We start from the raw sequence: 20,926 nt of genomic DNA, 5'->3' as shown, positions 1-20,926 counted from the left end.
TAACCCCAGTGAGAATGGCCCATATCACAAAATCCAAAAACTGCAGATGCTGGCGTGGATGTGGAGAGAAGGGAACACTTTTACACTGCTGTTGGGACTGCAAACTAGTATACTCTTTCTGGAAGGAAGTATGGAGAAACCTCAAAGCACTCAACCTAGACCTCTTACTGGGCATCTACCCAGAAGGGAAAAAATCCTTTTATCATAAGGACACTTGTGCTAGACTGTTCATTGCAGCTCAATTTACAATCGCCAAAATGTGGAAAAGGCCTAAATGCCCACCAACCCAGAAATGGATTAACAAGCTGTGGTATATTTATACCATGGAATACTATTCAGCCATTAAAAAAAATGGAGTCTTTACATCCTTTGTATTAACCTGGATGGAAGTAGAAGACATTATTCTCAGTAAAGCATCACAAGAATGGAGAAGCATGAATCCTATGTACTCAATTTTGAATATGAGGACAATTAATGACAATTAAGGTCACAGTAGGGGTGGAGGAAGGGGAAAGCAGAGAGAGAAAGAAGGAGGGAGGGATGGGGAAAGGAAGACTAGAGAGAGGGAAGGAGAGAAAGGGGTGGGGCCTTGGTGTATGTCACAATTTTAAGGGGCAAGACACAATTGCAAGAGGGACCTTATCTAACAAATGCAATCAGTGTAACCTGGCTTATTGTACCCTCAATGAATCCCCAACAATAAAATAAATAAATAAATAAAAAATAAAAGATAAAAAAATACAAATGAAAATAAAAAAAAAAAGCTGACAGTATGCGCAGGTCAGAAGCAAGTTAAATGATGTTGAAAGAATTCCTTCAATATGTTGAAATTTGAGTAACTAGGGACTTTTTTTTTTTTTTTTTTTTTTTTTGGTTTTTGGCCAGGGCTGGGTTTGAACTCACCACCTCCGGCATATGGGACTGACGCCCTACTCCTTGAGCCACAGGCACCGCCCCCTATACCTTTAAACACTGCAGTTGGAACTGAAATGGGATACAGGGATAAAATCTGCATGTAAAAGCTGTTGTTTCCAAATTTTTGCACATACTTTATGACCTGGGCAACCGGCACAATGGTAGAAGTTTAATTAAGGGAGGTGTTGAGCCTGAGGGATTCTAAATTTGGAAAAGCAGGTATAGCCTGGATGTATAAGTACAAAGTCAACACATTGAATTGTGAGACACCCAGCCCCTTTACCATATTCGGATTTTTGGAATGCTGAGAGCCCAAAGATATACTCCTTTTAGAGAACCACTACAAAGAAAAGCTCATAGACACTGACATTCGTGGTTTCCCAAATGAATAAATCATTGAGATCAAAGTTTACTGAAGCCTTTCAGTTATTAAACAGAGATCTTCTCAACATAAGAGCTCCAGATATCAGCTGCGTTTTTGAAGAATGTTTCTAAAATAAAACACATAAATACAAAATAATAGAGGGACGGAGCATGGTGGTAAACTAGGACTCTATTGATTATCTCCCCATAGAAATAGGAAATTAAACCACTATCCACACTAAAGTACTTTTACAAGTGTAAGGAAACTGGTTGAAGATCACAGATCTTGGTTATAGTGTAATAATAAGGAAACACACATTGATCAGAGCCAAAAGCATGGTTTTACCTATCCCCACCACAGGCAGCTCAGTATATAAGGAGATGCCATCGAATTGGGGAAGAAGAAAGTGAGCACAGGCCTTTTTGGACCCCAACATGCAGACCATTGAAACAGCAAATTAAGAAGTCATTGGTGGCCAGGTGCATTGGCTCACACCTGTAATCCTAACACTCTGGCAGGCCAAGGAAGGTGGATTGCTTGAGCTTAGGAATTTGAGATCTGCCTGAGAAGGAGCAAGACCCCATCTCTACCTAAAATAAAAAAAAAGAAAATAAAATAAACTAGCCAGCACGATGGCAGGCACATGTAGTCCCAGCTACTTGGGAGGATGAGGCAGAAGGATAGCTTGAGTCCAAGAGTTTGAGATTGCTGTGAGCCGTCATGCCATGACACTCTACCCAAGGTGACAGGGTGATACTCTGTCTCAAAAAAAAAAAAAGAAGTCATTGGTATTCAAAAGGTAGTAAAGAAAGATAAAGAGGTAGAACTTTTTATCTAAAAAATAACAGAAAAGTTGTCAAAAATGAAAAATGTATAAATATCTAGATATAGGAAGTCAAAGATCTCTAATCAGATTAAATCCAAATAAGATTACCTCATGACTCAAATAGTACTCAAATTGCCAAAAATCAAAGACAAAGAGGATTCTGAAAGCAGCAAAAGAAAAGAAGCATATGGTTAATAATGAAGCTCCAATACAGCTTCCAGCAGACTTCCTTGGAGGAGTCTTACAGTCTCGGAGAAAGTGGGATAATATATGCAAGATGTAGAAAAAAAAATAGCCAAACAACATTATATACTATAGCTTTTCTTCAGGAATGAAGGAGAGATTAATATTTTTCCAGATAAACAAAACCTAAAGAAATTCATTACCACCAGATCTGTCTTTCAAGAAATGCTAAAGTGAGCACTTCAACCTGAAAGAAAAGGACTCAAATTAGTAACATGAAATTACCTGAAACTACAAAACTCACTGGTAAAGGTAAATAGTCAAATCCAGTTTTTTCTCATATTATAATGGTGGTGTTTAAATTGTTTATATCTCTAATATGAAGGCTAATAGACAAAATTATTATATAACAATAGCTTCAATTATTTATTAAGGGGTACCAACATAAAAAATCATCAAAATTCAAAATGTGAGGGAAGACAGTTTGTGTGTGTGTGTGTTGATAAAACATAAATTGTTGTCAGCTTAAAATAACGTGTTTAACCATAAGAGTTTTCTCTGTAAACCTAATGATAACCACAAAGCGAAAACCTATAATATATACACCAAAAAGAAAAGTATGAAAATGTTTTAGTAAAGAAAAATCACTTAACTAGATAGTAAGAAAGAAAAAAAGAAGAAACAAAAGATGTACAAAACAACTAGAAAACCATTGATATAATGGCTTTATCAAAGGTAATTCCTTACCTAACAATACTTACCCTGATTATAAATAGATTAAATTCTGTAACCAAGGTACATTGGTGGTAATTCCTTACCTAGCAATACTTACCCTGATTATAAATAGATTAAATTCTGTAACCAAAGTACATTAAGTAGCTGAATGGACAAAAAGTAAAATAAAATTCAAGTATAGACTGCCTAAAAAGACTATGCTATTATCCATGCTAATATCGGACAAAATGAATTCTAAATCAACAACTTTCAGGAACCAAAGTAGGTTGTTGTTTAAATACTCCTTCTAAAACTCATGTTGAAATTTAATTTCTAGTTTGATGATATTAATAGGAGAGACTTCTAAGAGGTGATTAGGCCATAATATTTTAACCTTAATAAGTGGATTAATGTTGTTTTTACAGGAGTGGTTTGTTATCAAGGATATGGATTGTTAAAGTAAGATAGTTCCTTTTCACTTCCTCATTCTCAATCTCTTTTGCCCTTCTACCTTCCACCAAGGTATGTTGCAACATGAAGTCCTAGCTGGATGCTAACACCATAGTCTTAGACTTACGGTCTCTAGAACTATCAGTCAAATAAATTTATGTTCATTAAAACTTAACCAGTCTGTGGTATTATGTCATAGCAATATAAAACAGACTAAGACAGAACACCTGTATTGAAAGTTGGGCTCTTCCTATGACAAATATTTGAAAATGTGAAAATGGCATTGGGGTCATTTGAATGAGAGAGATAATAAGGGAGGCTAGAAGAATTTAGAAGGCTATGTTAGAAAATTCCTAAATTACTGTAAATGAAACATTGAGGGAAATTCTGATGAAGGCTCAGAAAAAGACAAAAAAGGAAGGAAAAGTTTTCAACTTCGTACAGATTCCTTAGGTGACCGTGATCAGATCGATGGCAGAAGAAGGGGCGATAAAGGCCATTCTGATGAAGTTTCAGATAGACAAGAGAAAGAAGATATCAGAAACTGGAGCAATGGTAATTTTGTCATAAAGTTCCCAGAATTTATCTCATTTGGGTGCATGCTTGAGGGCTTCGTGGAAGGTGAAATTTTAATATACAACCTTCATGTGTTTATAATAATAAAAAAAATGTTAAAGGGTGATTGACTAGGATATCTGGCAGCAGAAATTTCTAAGCAAATAGGGAAGGAGCTGCTTGGCTACTTTTAACTGAATACAGTAATATATGAGAGGAAATAAATTACATAAAGAAAGAATTTATAAACAAAAGAGAATCAAAGTAGAAATATTTTGAAAAATTTTAACTTTGTCATATAAAGAATAAAAAAAGAATGTATGGGAACACTAACCATGTGTGTGCCTAAGTAGCTACTTACTAAGGGGATTAGTACAGATTGAAGCAATCATCAAGATAATGGGAAAATAACCCTGAAGTTATATTACAGAACGTCCTTCTCATTGTAGACTCATAGCTCTAAGAGGCAACATAATTTGGGGGGAGGGTCCCAGGGTAATCTCCCTGCTCTTACTGCCCAGACTTGCCTTGTGTCTATGTTCATCACTCCAGCCATGGCACAAGCAAGTGGAGGTGGAAATCAAACCTGCTGCTCCAGAATGTAAGGCCAGAAACTTTGACAGCGTCTATGTGGTGCTAATTCTGCAGCTGAACACATTGCAAGAGCTGTAGGGCATGGCCACATTTGTGTAGTTTTTAAAAGATTTTGCAGACAGCCTGTGGCCCAAGCAGAGTTTGTTGTATAGCTGGTCCCAACTAGGGCAATGCAAAACTAAAATGTGGGGTCAGAGCTGTCGCAGAATGTTCCTTCCAGGACAATGCCTACTGAAGCCATGGGAATAGGGCTATTCCTGAGACCATAGAACTGTAACCCATCACAGGGAAAATTACAGGAATGAGGCTGTGATCCATGAGAGATTCTGCATGGACTAAAGCAGTAAAGCCAAAGAAGTGGGCTGCCTGAGACCTTGGGTACCCCACACCCATACCATTTTCCTCAGTAAACCTAACATGGAATTAAGAAAGCTTATTGTGGAGCTAAAAGATTCAATGCCATTTTCCTATTGGATTTTGGACTAGGGGCTTGTTACTATACTTTTTTTTCTCTAGCCTATTACTCCTCTTAGAATAAGAATATCTATCCTATGTCATTATACTTTGGAAGGACATACTTAATTTCATAGGATTTTAGCTGAAGAAATTAAGGATAAATCATGCCCTTAGTCTCACTCATACTTCATTTAGATGAGATTCTGTTGATGCTGGAACAAGTTAAGACTTTTGAGGATACAGAAATAAAATAAATGTTTTTATATCTCATAAGGACATTAATTTTGGGAGGTGTGGGCAAACTCTATCATTTCAGCATCCTTTCCAAGACTTGTGTTGAAATTTAATTGTCCTTAAAACATAAATTTAATTGCCACTATAATGGTATTAAATAGTAGAACCAGTAAGAGAAAATTAGGCCATGACAGTTCTACCCTCAGAAACTGAGTAATGAATGTTGTTACTGCTGAGGTGGATTTTCTTTTTAGCATGGGAGTAGGTTGTTATGAAAGTGAATTTGCCTCTGTTTTGCTTACACTCACTCTTACCCTGTCTTGTGCTTCCTCTGTCCTCCATGGAGGACACAGCATAAAAGCCCACCCTCACCACATGCTGGTGCCATACTCTTGCTGTGGTATTCTGTTACAGTAATATAAAACAGGCTAAGACAAAGACAGTCTCACATAATGATATAAGAGTCAATTTACTGAGAAGATAATAATAAACACATATTCACCAAACACCAGCCCTCTTCAGTATGAGAAATAAGGATTGATGGAATTGAAAGGAGAATTTAGAACCTCCGATTGAAGGTTCCACTTCAAATGCATAAAATGATGCACAGATGATCAATAAATACAGAGATTAAACAATATTATAGACAAAATGGACCTGGGCTTACAATATAAATGAGACCATACAACTAACTACAATAGAAAAATTACTTGTCTCAAGTGTACATGGAATAGTCTCAAAGATATGGCATATGTTAGGTAACAAACAACTTCTAATAAATTTTAAAATATTTATAAAAAGCATCTTTTCCTATCACAATGAAATAACCAAAAGGAGAAGGTAAATTGAAACAAACTATGTAAAATTGAAAAATATACACTTAAATAATGAATTGGTCAAATAACAAATAATTAAACAAAATTAGAAAATGTCTTGAGACAGCTAACAAGGAAAATACACTATATCAAAACTTTGAGATACATTAAAAACAATTGTAAGATTGAAGTTTAGCTCTGTAAATCCTTATAATGACAAGACAAAGATTTCAAATCAAGCTAGCTTTACACACGAAGAAAATTTAAAAAGATGAAAAAGGTAAAAAAAGATCTTGTAGAAGCATTAGAAGATCAACAAAATAGAGTATAAACAAACAGTATAGAAAATAAAATAAACCAAAATAGTTAATTTTTAAACATATTAATAAAATTGATAAACATTTAGTGATACTATTTAGGAAAAGTAAGACAAAGAGTGAATAAACAAAAAAAATCACAAAGAAATGGATATTACAACTAATTTACATGAATATAAATTATAAAGAGATTGCTATGAATAATTATATGGAAAAATTGAATGACCTAGACAAAATGACTGAATTTCAGAAATAAGCAACCTGCCAAGACTAAATCAGGACAAAATAGAAAATATGGTTAGATTATAACAAGCATGGAGATTGAATCAGTAATCCAAAACCTCCCAACAACAACCAAAAAATGTCCAGGATTAGAAGATTTATGGTGGAGCTTACAAAACATTTAAAGCATAATGAACAAATTTCTTACAAAACTTTCAAAATCTAAGAAGGAAAGACTTCCAAACCCATTCTTTGAAGCCAGAATTACAATGATACCAAAATCAGGTGAAGATGCCACAAGAAAGAAAAGTACGTGCCAATATCTTTCATAAATATGGAAGCAAAAACCCTCAAAAAAGATTAAACAAATCCAATAGCCCTATTAAAGGATTACACATTATAGCTAAGTGGAATTTATTGTGAGAATACAAGAATGGTTCAATATATAAATTCAGTTAAGGTAATGCATCACAGCAGCAGAATGAAGAGAAAAAGGAAACCACATGATCGTCCCCCAGTCCCAATCCATCTGTATTTGAGGCATTGTCGTGGTTCCCAAAAAAATTATCAAATTGCCCACTAATGATGAACTTGCTATTGTAGACAAAGAAAAAATCCATGTCAGAGAATCATAGCACTCACCGAAATAGGTCAGTGGTGTCCAGGGACAAGGTGAACACCGAGGAGGTGGGTAGATTTGTTTGCCATCACCAGAGTATCAGCCCTACCAATATCCTTCAATTTCATACATCCGATGTCCCTCCACTTAAACCTCCAGAACACTTAACCCCTATCTTCCTTCTGAGCTTTTAGCCTTTATTCTTATAAAGGAATAAAGGGATGAGTAAATTTCACTAAGGAGAGAACTTCACGAAAATCTCCCATACCCACATCTGCACCCTTGTGTTTTATAGTTTACCCTAGTAGCATAGGGAAGCTTCCTGTGTGCCTAGGTCTTCCTTTTCTCCGATCAACCTTAAATTTTATTGTCCATCTTTGTATGTGTGGGTGTACACAACCATATGTGCATATATGTGTATATGTACATATATGAATATATTTAAAAGTACTAACTTGATTTTCTGCTGCACCTGCTTGTAGTTTCTCCGCAGTTGGTCTTTCCCTCCTCCCCTCTCCCAGGGTCCGCGGCCACCATGGCGTATTAGAGGCAGTTGTGCCCGCGGCAGCGTTGGCCTTTGCAGCTGCTGCACCAGCACCAGGCTCTGCAGCGGCAACCCCCAGCGGCTTAAGCGGCTTGGTTACAGCAATGATGCTGCTGGAGGCTATGAGAAGCGCTCCTCACAGCATCCAGCAGCAGCATTGCTGTAACCAACAAAGACACCTTCGGATTAAGCGCGTTCCTGGATTGCAGCAAAGCCCCACAACATGACCAGGATGAGTTTCCTGAGCAGCGAGGTGTTGGCGGGGGACTTGATTGCCCCCCTTCGACCACTCGGGTTTGGGGACTGAAGAGAGCCTAGATCTCTTAGATGATTACCTGGAGGTGGCCCAGCACTTCAAACCTCATGGGTTCTCCAGTGACAAGGCTGAGGTGGGCTCCTCTGAATGGCTGGCTGTGGATGGGTTGGTCAGTGCCTCCAACAAGGGCAAGGAGGATGTCTTCTCTGGGACAGATTGAATGTTGGAGAAAATGGATCTGAAGGAGGTTGACTTTGATGCCCTGTTGGGTATGGATGACCTGGAAACCATGCCGGATGAGCCTTTGTTCATGTTGGATGACATGTGTGATCTCTTTGCCCCCTTAGCCCAGGAGACCAATTAGGAGCCCCCCAGACAGTGAACCCAATTGGCCATCTCCCAGAAAGTTCAACAAAAATGATTAGGTTTCCCCCCTCACCCTCCTGAAACCTCTTTCTGTATCTCCAGGGGTCCTGTCCTCTACTCCAGATCATTCCTTTAGTTTAGAGCTGGGCAGTGAAGTGGATATGTCTGAAGGAGATGGAAAGCCAGACTCTACTACTTACATTACCATGATTACTCAGTGTGTAAAGGAGGAAGACAACTCCTCAGATAATGACAGTGGCATCTGTATGAGCCCGGAGTCATATCTGGGCTCTCCCCAGCATAGCTCCTCCAGGGGCTCTCCAAATAGGAGCCTGCCATCTCCAGGTGTCCTCTGTGGTTCTGGTCGCCCCAAACCTTATGACCCTCCTGGAGAGAATATAATAGCAGCAAAAGTAAAGGGTGAGAAGCTGGATAAGAAGCTGAAAAGAACTAGGTACCACCAGAAGAAGAGAGCAGAGCAAGAAGCCCTTGCTGGTGAAGGCAAAGAGCTGGAAAAGAAGAATGCGGCTCTGAAAGAGAAGGCAGATTCCTTGGCCAAGGAGATCTAGTACCTGAAAGATTTGATTGAAGAGGTCCACAAAGCAAGGGGGAAGAAAAGGGTCCCCTAGTTAGGGCAGTCAGGAGTGTTGTGTGCTTGTACACAGCGAGCAGTGCTGAAGCTGTGTGTTACAGTAAATTATTTTGTAGTGGAAAAAAATAATAAAATAAAAGTACTAAGCTATTTTAGGGTATGTGTAAGAGGAGACAAGAAAGTTTCTGTCTGTGAATTAAAAAAGCATACAGAAAATAATAAATATTGCTTTTCTATAAGGTCTGTGTTGTCCTCTTGAATTATTTACTAGTACATGAAGGAAGCCTGAAAGAAGTTAGCTGTACTACTATGGTCAACAGGTTATGAGTGTGCTAAAACCGTATAATACTTGGGTTACCACCCCAAAACAGCATGGCCCAACAGAAAGCCTTGAGCCCTGTACACTTGTTTTCAAATTCCAGTTTTTGCTGCTTATTCGCACTGTCCTTCTGAGAAATACTGAACTTTTTTGAACTTTCAAATCCCGACCTGATGAAATCAAATAGTATTGTCCATTGTTTCTTGTATATGTCTTTGATTCCTCTCCTTTTCTTGATTCATCATATATGTTTCTTTATACTGTATAAATGGAACCGTCTTCCAATCCAGGTCAGTCAATCTAATAGGGTTGGAAAATAATGCACAACCATGGTGACTATGTCCCTTTATACTCATGCTCACTAACCTCACTGGGCCTTCTGTGCTGCTCAGGGATCACGTCACAGTCCCCAAGTCCATCTCTTGTTTACTTGCATATGTGACTGCATTCTGATGCCCTCCGCTTAAACCTCCAAAACACCCAGACCCCCATCTTCTTTCTGAGCTGTAGGCCTTTATTCTGATATCTCTAAGAAAAGAGCGAACTTCATGAAGAAGAGAACTTCAGAGCAACATGTTTGCTACTGTACCCATGTGTTTTATATTTTCTTTTGTCATGGTAGAAAAGCTTCCTCAGCATTACCCCTGTGCACTGGATCCTATTCTGATCTCAGCAAGGACCTCTCCTCAACCGTGTTCCTTTCTCTTTATACCATCTTGTTTTCTTCCCTTAAGTAATTTATCCATATTGTTATACCTACACTTTATAAGATAGTACTTCCCGGATGTAAATATTTCTAATCCAGACATTATCCTTAAACATGTCTTTTGCAAATGACTGCACACCTGATAGCTAAATAGTTTCTAAAACTGAGCAGAGCAAAGCAGTCCTCTACTCTCTCTGTCCTCTATCTCTTCAGTATTCTTTGTTTTTCCTATAGTTTTCTTATTACAGAAAATTTGAAAGCAAATAACTTGAAGTTATTTTTTGACTTATTTTTTTCCAAGTCCACCATCAGCAAAACTTGTTGGATCAAAAAAAAAAAATGAATACCAAAATTTGATCCCTTCTTTGATCCCATTTTTGTTGTTTCCATCATTGGCCAAGAAATAACCAAACTTTATATGGATTATTGCAGTCATTTCAGTGTATTTGTTCAACTTTGTCTCTCAACCTCCTGTAGCATGCTCACAACTCTCTTGTAATAACAACACAAAACAAACATAAACCGATTGTGTTCCTTGCCTGTTCATTGATATACAAAGTCAGAAAAATTAAGTACCAATGTTCTGTCTCCTCTATAAAGTGCTAGGCAATTTATTGCCTCTCTAGACTCCTGCCCTTTCCACTTCAAATGCTATTCATACTATTTTCTAATGGCTTGTCCATGTCTTTTAAAAATATATGACAATTATATTTTCAGCACTCCTATACAAATTCTTACTTCAAAAAAATGTTCCCACATATGTTTAGGGTTTTCTTTTAGTCCTTAACTTTACTCTTACTTTTATAATCCCCAATTATTTAAGGGCTTCCAAATTTTGAATATCTTAGGGTTTTCTTTTAGTCCTAACCTTTACTCTTACTTCTATAATCCCTAATTTTTTTTTTTTTTTTTTTGGTAGAGACAGAGTTTCACTTTATGGCCCTGGGTAGAGTGCCGTGGCATCACACAGCTCACAGCAACCTCCAACTCCGGGGCTTAAGCAATTCTCTTGCCTCAGCCTGCCAAGCAGCTGGGACTACAGGCACCCAACAAACGCCCGGCTATTTTTTTGTTGCAGTTTGGCAGGGGCCGGGTTTGAACCCGCCACCCTCGGTATATGGGGCCGGCGCCCTACCAACTGAGCCACAGGCGCTGCCCTATAATCCCTAATTTTTTAAGGGCTTCCAAATTTTAAATATCTTCTAGACAATCGGATCAGAGAAACCTAATGATACAAATTAGTTGCATTGTGATGGGTTAGTCTTTCAAGGTAGTATGTATGAACAATTATGTATATCTTTTGGCTACATTATTCCCTAACAAGGAATGTCCCATACTATCAATTGCTTATTTTTCTGTATTTCAATAGCATTTGGTTACAGCTCTCTTGTATAGCATAGCATTTTAGACTTCATATTTTATTTTAAATGTATTGCATTTTTTCTTCCGCAAATATAACTGTGAGGAACTATGTAAGATTACTCTCCAGGGTGGTTTAATAGATTGGAACAGAATAGCTTAAACTGAGTTATACTAGAATGGAGTTTGAGGGTGGGATAGAATGCTGTCTAATGAGATTGAAGTTAAAGACATTTAGAAGAGGAACACTAATGACTGAAACTGCAGTTGCATTGCATATACAGTCATTTCACGATATCCCTGAGGGATTGACTCCAGTACCTTCCACAAGTTCCAAAATCTATCAGTTCTCATATCCCTCATACAAAATGGTATAGAACTTGAAGATAATCTACACATCTTTCTGTAGATTATCTACAGAATAATCATCTTCTAATCATCTCTAGATTACTTATATCTCATATAATGTAAATGTTATGCAAATAGTTTTTATACCATACTCTCTAAAGAATAACTACAAGAAAAAAGTCTGTACATGTTCACTACAGATACAAATATCCATTTTCCCCAAATATTTGTAATCCCCTGTTTGTTGAGTTCACCAATGAAGAACCTACAGACACAGAGGACAGACTGTATGATCAATAAGAAAGTTGTATTTGTTTTCACTGGCTCTTTTGTTTTTCTGACATGACAAATCACGGAATCATCTATGATTGGAAACACAACTCACTTTGAGGGTAGAATCTTATCAGGGAAATGATCAAATGCCTATCTGTCAGTATAGTGTTGGCTATGAGGTGTGAAAAGAATGTGGTGTTAAAATCTTTGTCCTTTATAGAAGCAAAAGTTTACTTTTTACTCATACTACATAGCCACTGTAAATTGACTGTGGTTCTTCATTTTAGAACCCATTTCTCTTTAGAATATTGATGATTGTAGGTAGAGAGATGAAAAGAACCCAGTGAACAAAATCATTTCTTACTGGAGAGTCTGCGTGTCAGCCTGGGTCATGTTTCATGAAACATGACTAGAACTATATCCAACAGAGTGAAAAGTTACAATGCTATGTTATTATATTAATACAATAATCCTGTAACTGCTTTAGATAAAAAAGACAAGTTAATTTTGAACTTGTCTTTTGTTCTAAATCTTATTTTCTGATTTTCTAGAAAACATCAGCCATAACGAAGAAACTTTTGAAATTGCTTATTTCTTGCTTGTATGTTTCCTTGTGGAATTTCCCTTGCCTTGATGGTTCTTTAACACTCCAGTACCCACATTTCTTCAGCATATATGCTATGCTATATCACTATGGTCTCTTCCTTTACTTTCACCCCTGGATAATCCTATTTAATCCTATTAATCCCAATTATCCATCCTAAATATCATTTCCTAAAGTAAACTTTTGCTTGTTCTAAACAATGTGTCTGTCTCATTCTTTCTGTCTTTCAATATTTGTTGCCATACCTGTACATGCCTTCTAAAACCTGTAAAAATTATATTAACAAACTATGTGATCACCCAGGTAATATAAGGTTATTTATAAAAAGGTAAGTTTTATGACTGTAACGTCAGTTTTTTGACCATTCCTCTTTACTTGGCAATAGCAGATAGTCACCAAAAAAAAAAAAAAAAAGAAAGAAAAAAGATAAAGAAAAATAATTACAACCTCAAAACGATCTCCACTTAATATATTGACGTTTGGAAACTATCACTGGAGTAAAAAGTTATTGCTGACTAAATATTACTATCGGTAATTTATTAAAAATACAACTCAACAATTTATAATCTTGGCCAAAAATATTTATATAGTATTACTTAACTCATATTACAAAATTCACTTTGTTAAAAATTTGGGGAAAATATAAAGATCTATTTTGGAAGGTACCCTATGCTCACTCCCATACTACCAACACAGAAGATCTATTTTGGATTAAATCCAATGAATAAGATAATCATGACCTCCTTTTATGAAGGTGTACTTATCTTGTCATTTCAACACCAGTATCCTCTGTCGTTTCCAACATTTTATGTCACAGCTGTCATGCTCATTGGTGCATTATGTGTGTGTGTTTGCTATCTGGTTTGCTGTCTCCAGGGGGCTCTATGACACAGAGAGACAAATCTGGGTCTCTCCATCGAGGTGTAGGCTCTGAGGTTGCTCTATGTGAAGCATGGCCTTTATAACTCATGAAGCTTCTGAAGTGTAGTTTATCAACTAGAAAACAAAATCTTAATCTAGCTGATCTGAATCTATTGTAATCCCCAACTCAATAAACTCTATGACTGCCTACCCAACATTCAAGGGAGACTCCACATATTTGATTATTTATATTATGTATCATATTCACAGAAATAATAAGAGTGATGAAGACTTAGTAATTCCATAAAGATACATTGGTATTTGATATAAAAGAATTTCTAAAGTCATTCTATCTACATGGATGAAATAATCAAATTTTGTCATAGTGTAAAATAAAATGACTTTCATTCATAAATTCTGGGTTAGTATTCTTTATATTTTTTTGAATTTTTTTCTTTTGGATTTTATTCTTTTTGCTTTCAAGTGTCATTTTCTTTTATATTTTATTATTTAACTTTATTTAATAAATCAAAATTAATTTTTGATATCTCATCTCAAAATTTTCAAAGTGATCAATAGATGTATTTTTAATTAAATATTAAAAAGTAAGCCCAGATTGCCCATCCATTAGATTTCTGTTGTGAGTATGTGGTCGATTGGATGGTAACTCTTTGTTTCCCCAAAAAAGAGTGATCCCAGGACCATAAATCTCCATTAAATCTCTCAAGGTTTAATTGGTGAGTTGGGATTGCAGTGCCTGTGTTATTATAATAATAGATAAGCTATGCTCTGAATCTAGATCTTGTATCCCTACAGGGAATTGCTACTCTCCTTAATTCCCTCTCAGAACTGCTCCTTATTTTATATTCTGTCTGTGTAGCTTATGGGCACTGGTTTTAATTTCATTTTCCGTAAATATGCAACAATACATAAAAAGTAGGCCATGCATTCTACCTCCTGTGTGTCAGGAGGGCATCTGCTCCCCTTTCTCCTTCAGTTATAAGTTTTATACTCTTCTCTCAACATTTCAAATGTTTGTTATTTATAACCCCTGAGATTTATCATGGAATCACATCAGAAATACTAGACCAGAAAGGACCATCCCAGAAGAAGTTGAGATCACCTACAATCTCAGGTATCCTCAAGTATTAAATGTGAATTATAATGTGGTTAAAGCATGAATCACAAATCCTGCATATAGAAATGTCCTCATTTTCAAAATTTTTATAAGGAAAAGCAATGTGGATGAACATATGGGTAGGAACTTTCTAATCAGTTGCAGCTAAAAACTATAGTGTAATTCAAACATGTCCCTAAACTTGATCCATCTCTAATTCACAATTATGTAGCTTTACAGAGGATTGAAATGAAATGCCTTTTCCCAATTTTAACTAGATTTTCTGACAAGATAGGACCATTTCACGTATGTTGGACCAAAATTATCCCTCATTTTAAAAGGTAATCTTTGGCAAACACTAATACGATTTTCTTCAGGTTGAATTTTACTGGTTAAAAATGCTCTCTAAAAGCCAGAGAAATGTAATGTTAAAACCATTCTGTCTGTGCCTATTCATATTATACTATAAAGAAGGCTTTGACTTTTATGAAAATGACTATTTATTTTAATAAACTACATTAAACCTCTAGTAGGGGGTTGCCACATATAAACTTGCTCATCGTAACATCTCCAAGGCTAAATTCAGTGCCTGGCTCATGTTGGATTTAATTAATTAATCTATTTCTTGTGGTAAGAACACTTAACATGAGATCTACCCTCTAAACATTTTTTTTTTTTGTAGAGTCAGAGTCTCACTGTACCACCCTCGAGTAGAGTGCCGTGGCGTCACACGACTCACAGCAACCTCTACTCTTGGGCTTACGCGATTCTCTTGCCTCAGCCTCCCCAGCAGCTGGGACTACAGGCGCCCGCCACAACACCCGGCTATTTTTTTATTGCAGTTTGGCTGGGGCTGTGTTTGAACCCGCCACCCTCGGCATATGGGGCTGGCGCCCTTCTCACTGAGCCACAGGCACTGCCCAACCCCTCTAAACTTTTAAACACAGTTCAATGTTGTTTGCTATATAGGCTCAATGTTGCACAGCAGATCTCTAGGACTTACTTGTTTTGCATAACAAAAATGTTGTACTTATTTGAACAGTTGACCAAGTGAATAAATATTTGTATATTGGCATCAGAAAACCTATTCTTTTCTGAGTCCAGCCATTCTGCCCTCATTAGATCACAGAGCTAATACATGAAGCTAACTGACTTCTGACAAAACAAAGTCTTTCATAAACCTACAGACTTTAAGGTTCATGGAGACAGAAAGACCAGGACATCCTAGAATCTTTCCACTCACTCTTGGATCATGGTTACTGCTCAGTAGAGCTTTGAATTGTGCTTCAGCGAAAGATTGTCAAGTTCAAGGATGTTGCAGTTTTACGATGAGAAGGGGAAATGAAGTTTTCGGGGAGGAGGAAGATTATTGTTAAGTTCAGTTATTAAAATCTGGCCCTGAGCAAATGACATGGAATTGAGGCCAAGCAAAACATGAATGGGCATTAATCAGAATGTGTATTTCTGAAAATTCTTTCTATTTATGTCAAAATTGAAAATAATTTAATCTGAATTACAAAATAAAATGCAGTCTTAAGGTGAAGTAACTCTATTTTATCGAAACAGGGGAATATACACAAAATTAAACTTGTATGTACACATTCAAAATACAAGGCATAGAATTTCACATTGGCCATATGTTAGAATTTTGGAATTTTTCATACATTAAGAGTAGCAATAGTTAATTGATATCTTCATCTTCCATTAATTCTCTCTTCCTCAACACTATTAAAGACTAATAGTGTGTGTGAGTGCCTGTGTGTTTGTATGTGTGTGTGAGATAGAGAGAGAAAGAGAGAAAGAAAGATTTTAAGGAGTTGAAGATGAAACAATTATTTAAATTCTAGTTAAACTGCCATTTCTCTTATATGGCAGGAGGTAACAAAAGAAAGGGCAGAATGACTGAGACCACTTACAGCATATTGGTAGCTATAGAGCTTTAATATAATATGGAAGAATTACTTTCAATCATTTTTAATAATGCATACAAATATATAAATACATATAACATATTTTAAGAGATTATATAAAATAATAAATAAAAAATAGGCTTTAATCATCTGAGAAATAAATGTTACTGCCATATCACTTTTCAGCCATAGCTTATTGATGTTTTTCAATATTGATATTGCTCGATTTTTTTTTAATTTTTTTTATTAAGCAATACTAATAATAATGATGATGATGCAAAGAAAGTAACATTCACATTGTCAAATAAGAGTATGTCTATTATAGAATGCTTTGACTCTGAAAGTCAGTATGGAGTCATCAGTTAACTTCTTATTTTTTTAAGACTACTTTTTTTGAGATTATTGTTCAATTTTAAATGTGCTGCTAACATGATGCTCTCTTTTCATGATCATCCTAGCAGTTAACTATTGACTCAATCCTCTCTTTCCCTCAAAGTGAATAAAGATACTTAGTTAGGAAGTATTTATTTTTCAGCATCTTCTTTGGAGATGGCACTGTGTTAGGTTTTCAAGAGACACAGGTGATAAAATTGAGTAAAATGTGTCATCCCATGGATCTTACATGCTAGTGTGGAGATAATAAATAACTTCAAAAAATATGTTAAAGTGTATTAATTTATGGAGAAAATAAAATAGAATGAAAACTATATCACCATTTTATATTTGCTGGTCAGAATAGCGGAGAAGAGACCTGAGTGAATGGAGAGATGTGTCATGGAGTGTGCAAGGAATGAGTGTGTGAGAAGTGAGAGCCGCGGTCTTTCCCTTTCAGTGTGTGAGGCCATAGGTGTTTTGACTGACATATGTCATGTGTCCTCTCCTACTTTATGTTACAGTCCCTTCTCATTATTTTAAAAAGGCCCTCAGTAAGTGGTCTACTACTTAACCTTTTTCCACGTAAAATGTTTATATTTATGGTATTATCTTTATGCTAATAATTTAACAAAGTATAAAAATATCTTTGTCAAGACTAAATACCCATAGTTGGCTTTCTAGTAACGCTAAATTTATTGGTCTGCTAGCAAAAGAAAGGGTAAAATAGGTTTTTCTCTCTTCTCCTGCTTCCTTTATCATCCAAATTTATTGATATTTCTATCTTATTGCCTTTTGTTTTAGTATATCTTTAAATATGTTTTATGTTTCACTACTTGTTTATCTAATTTGTTTTACTGATGCATAATACCATGAAGCAATTAGCATGTTTTCCATCATTTTCTTTCTTTCTTTCTTTCCTTTTTTTTTTTTTTTTTGACAGAATCTCACTCTGTCGTCCCAGGTAGAGTACCATGGCATCATTATAACTCAAAGCAGCCTCAAACTCCTGGACTCAAGTAATTCTCCTGCCTCAGCCTCCCAAGTATCTGGGATTACAGGCACCACCTCGTCTGTCTAGTTTTTCTATTTTTAGTGGAGACAGGGTCTCATTCTTCCTTAGGCTGGTCTCCAGCTCCTGAGGTCAAGTGATCCTACCACCTGGGCCTCCCAGAATGCTAGGATTACGAGCATTAGACACTTTGCCTCGTTTCCATCATTTTCTTAAAATTTCCTCCTAACTCCAGTAAATTCTCATTTTGTATCATTATGTTGTCTGACAATTTCCTCTTCTTGAAAGGTTGTCAATTCTCTGTGTACTTGTGTTTACTTGAGAACTCTGTCATGTTCTCTCATGCAAAAATTTCTTTATTAAGGATGTTTTCTTTGAAAATCAAATTCAAACAGTGTGTCATGACTTAGTTCTGCTTTATGGCTACGATTTGTCAGTAAATTTATTTATCCTGCTAGGAAATTGGCTTTTTATTTTTAGCTCTTTTATTTCTATAATATTGTCTCCAGCAAACTGCATTTTCATACATTCTTAAGACTTAATTTCTTTTCCAGTTATTACCGAGAAGATTCCATTTAGGCTGCAGTCACCAGGGAGGCTTTCCTGGTTTCTCAGTGTCTGCTGCTTTGTTAGGAAGTGTGTGCATTCCTGCTGTCTTCTCCACCCCAACTTCCTATCATCTCCTCACCACTGGCCTTGCCTGGGATGGTGAACCCTTCAGTCCAGAAAAGGCTGCCCTGTTAGCCCCACATCCGCTCCCCAGGCTGTCTCCACACCCTTTGCTACATTAACCTTTGATTACTTCCTGTCTCTGTGTCTATGTGACTTGTGCACCTCAGTCCACACTACAGGAGGACCCTCTCCTTGTAGGGGAAGATGTTTCCTGATACTTTTTGAGTGCTGATGCTGCCACCAGTAACCTTAAATCTCATTTTTCTTCCTTGTTGGAATCTCCAAATGGTTTTCTGCGCCAATTCTGATGAGTCCCAGTGTCTTCTTTCTTCCCTGCACCTGATCTGCAGTTGTTGGGTTTTCTTTCTTCTGATTTTATTGAAATTACCCCTTGTATGTTCTTTTATTATTCATTGTTTTGAAACTTCAGTTATACATATAAAGGATAAAAATAGAAAGATTAGGATTAGCAGAATAGCTAAAGGCTTACGCCAGAATGCCAAACTTTTTTTTTTAATTTCAGAATATTAAGGGGGTACAGTTATTTTTGCTACATGTATACATTGTATAATGCTGAAGTCTTAGCTTTCAGCATGCCGATCACCAGGGCAGTGTCACTATATCCAGCAGGAAAATTTTCATTCTTCACCTTCCCCCACTCTCCCCTTTTTAGTCTCCAACATTCTTTACACCTCCTGGAGTCTCTGTGTACCTGTGTTACCTCCCACTTAGTCAGGGCATGTGCTGTTTGCTTTTTCATTCCTGAGATACATATAGATAATGGTCTCCAGTTCCATTCAAGTTGTTGTATTAACCAGTTTGATGTAAGCATTCCAAATTGTATATAAAATCAGCACATTGTACCCCATAAATACATTTATGTACACAGTTATGATTTAATAAAAAAATAAGAGAAAAAAAGACCTGTTTCCTTGCTTTTATGGCTAAGTATTCTGTGATATATATACCACATTTTACTTACCCACTCATGAATCAATTCCATGTCTACGGCTTCGGCACTATTGGTGGGACTGCAAACAAGCACAACCCCTATGGAAAACAGTGTAGACATTGCTCAAAGGGCTAACAGTAGAGCCACCATTAGATCCAGCGATCCCATCTACTGGGATTTTTCCAAAGGAAAATAAATCATTTTATCAAAAAGACACTTGTGCCCAAATGCTTATCGCAGCACAAATCTCTTTTTATATTTGAAAAACTGTGATCTGTTTGCCTCTGTGAGTAACAAGATGAATAATGAAAGGTTACATTGATCTTCAGCAGGCTCTCACAGAGGTCCTGGCCAAAAATAACGGCAACTAGGAGGAGGTAGTGGTGGAGAGGGACGAGGATATGCTGGAAGACACACACAGACCCACAACATGCACACGTGTATGTATGTAATTCATAGGAAATCACACTATTTTCTCAGTACATGATTAGTTGCTGGCATATCTGTTATGAAGGCTTTGAGTTCTAACTGTGCTCCATTCTTGACTTTCCTTATTAGCGACACTAGTACTGAACACCACAGGGAAAAAACAAGGTGCTTTGAGGACCAAAATACTTTTTTCTTTCCAAGAAATCCTAAAATGAAGACTTGTATTTAATTCCTTGATCAAGAGGGATTTTGTCTCTACAAAATCAATTTAATTCCTTGATCAAGATAAATTTTGTCTCTACATTGCCTTAAAGAAACTTTTAAATTTCAAAGCTTATAACCATGGAGAAATCTAAATGTACTTGCAGAAATAGGCAGTACACCTTGAAATTAAATGGTGACTTGTGTGTGTTCAAAAGCATCATAAGCTATAAGGAATCCATCATAATTTGAGTATGAGATGCCTATTAATTTAATATTTGACTCTCTTAATTCTTGCTACTGAAAACACACAGAATCAAAACTTCTGGTTTTATATTTTCTGTTTTTAAATATTTTTACTCAAAAAAATGTATTTGTACAATTTTGTGTGGTGTATGTGCAATTTTGTTACTTGCATAGTGTGCATAGCAGTCAGGTCAGGGCTTTTAGGAGATTGGTCACCCAAGGAACATACATAATATCCATTAGGTAATTTCTCAACTTCCTATGTGAGTCCTGAGTTACCACAGGCTGCACTGATGCTTCATGCCCTGCCCCATCTAAGGAATTCGTGTTTTCTCTATGGACATTCACATGCAGCAAATCATATGTACCTGACACCAGTTTGCTGACTATGTGCAATTTGTCTTTGCCTTCTGTTTTACCTGTTTTTCTCATTAATTCTGATTTACCTTCTGATGTAATTTCACTTATACAAATACTACAGTTATGCTATAATATGTGCAGGTTTCATTTCTATTCATTGGAC

The 20,926-nt window shown here is 36.5% G+C and overlaps 1 pseudogene; it reads left to right on the top strand.

The window, feature by feature from the left end:
* Positions 1–8,031: 8,031 nt before the first annotated feature.
* On the top strand, positions 8,032–9,059 carry LOC128572738 (cyclic AMP-dependent transcription factor ATF-4-like; annotated as a pseudogene).
* The last annotated feature ends 11,867 nt before the right edge of the window (positions 9,060–20,926 follow it).

Source organism: Nycticebus coucang, chromosome 20 (genome assembly GCF_027406575.1).
Source record: "Nycticebus coucang isolate mNycCou1 chromosome 20, mNycCou1.pri, whole genome shotgun sequence".
NCBI lineage: Eukaryota > Metazoa > Chordata > Mammalia > Primates > Lorisidae > Nycticebus > Nycticebus coucang.
This window is presented reverse-complemented; position numbering and strand designations above follow the sequence as displayed.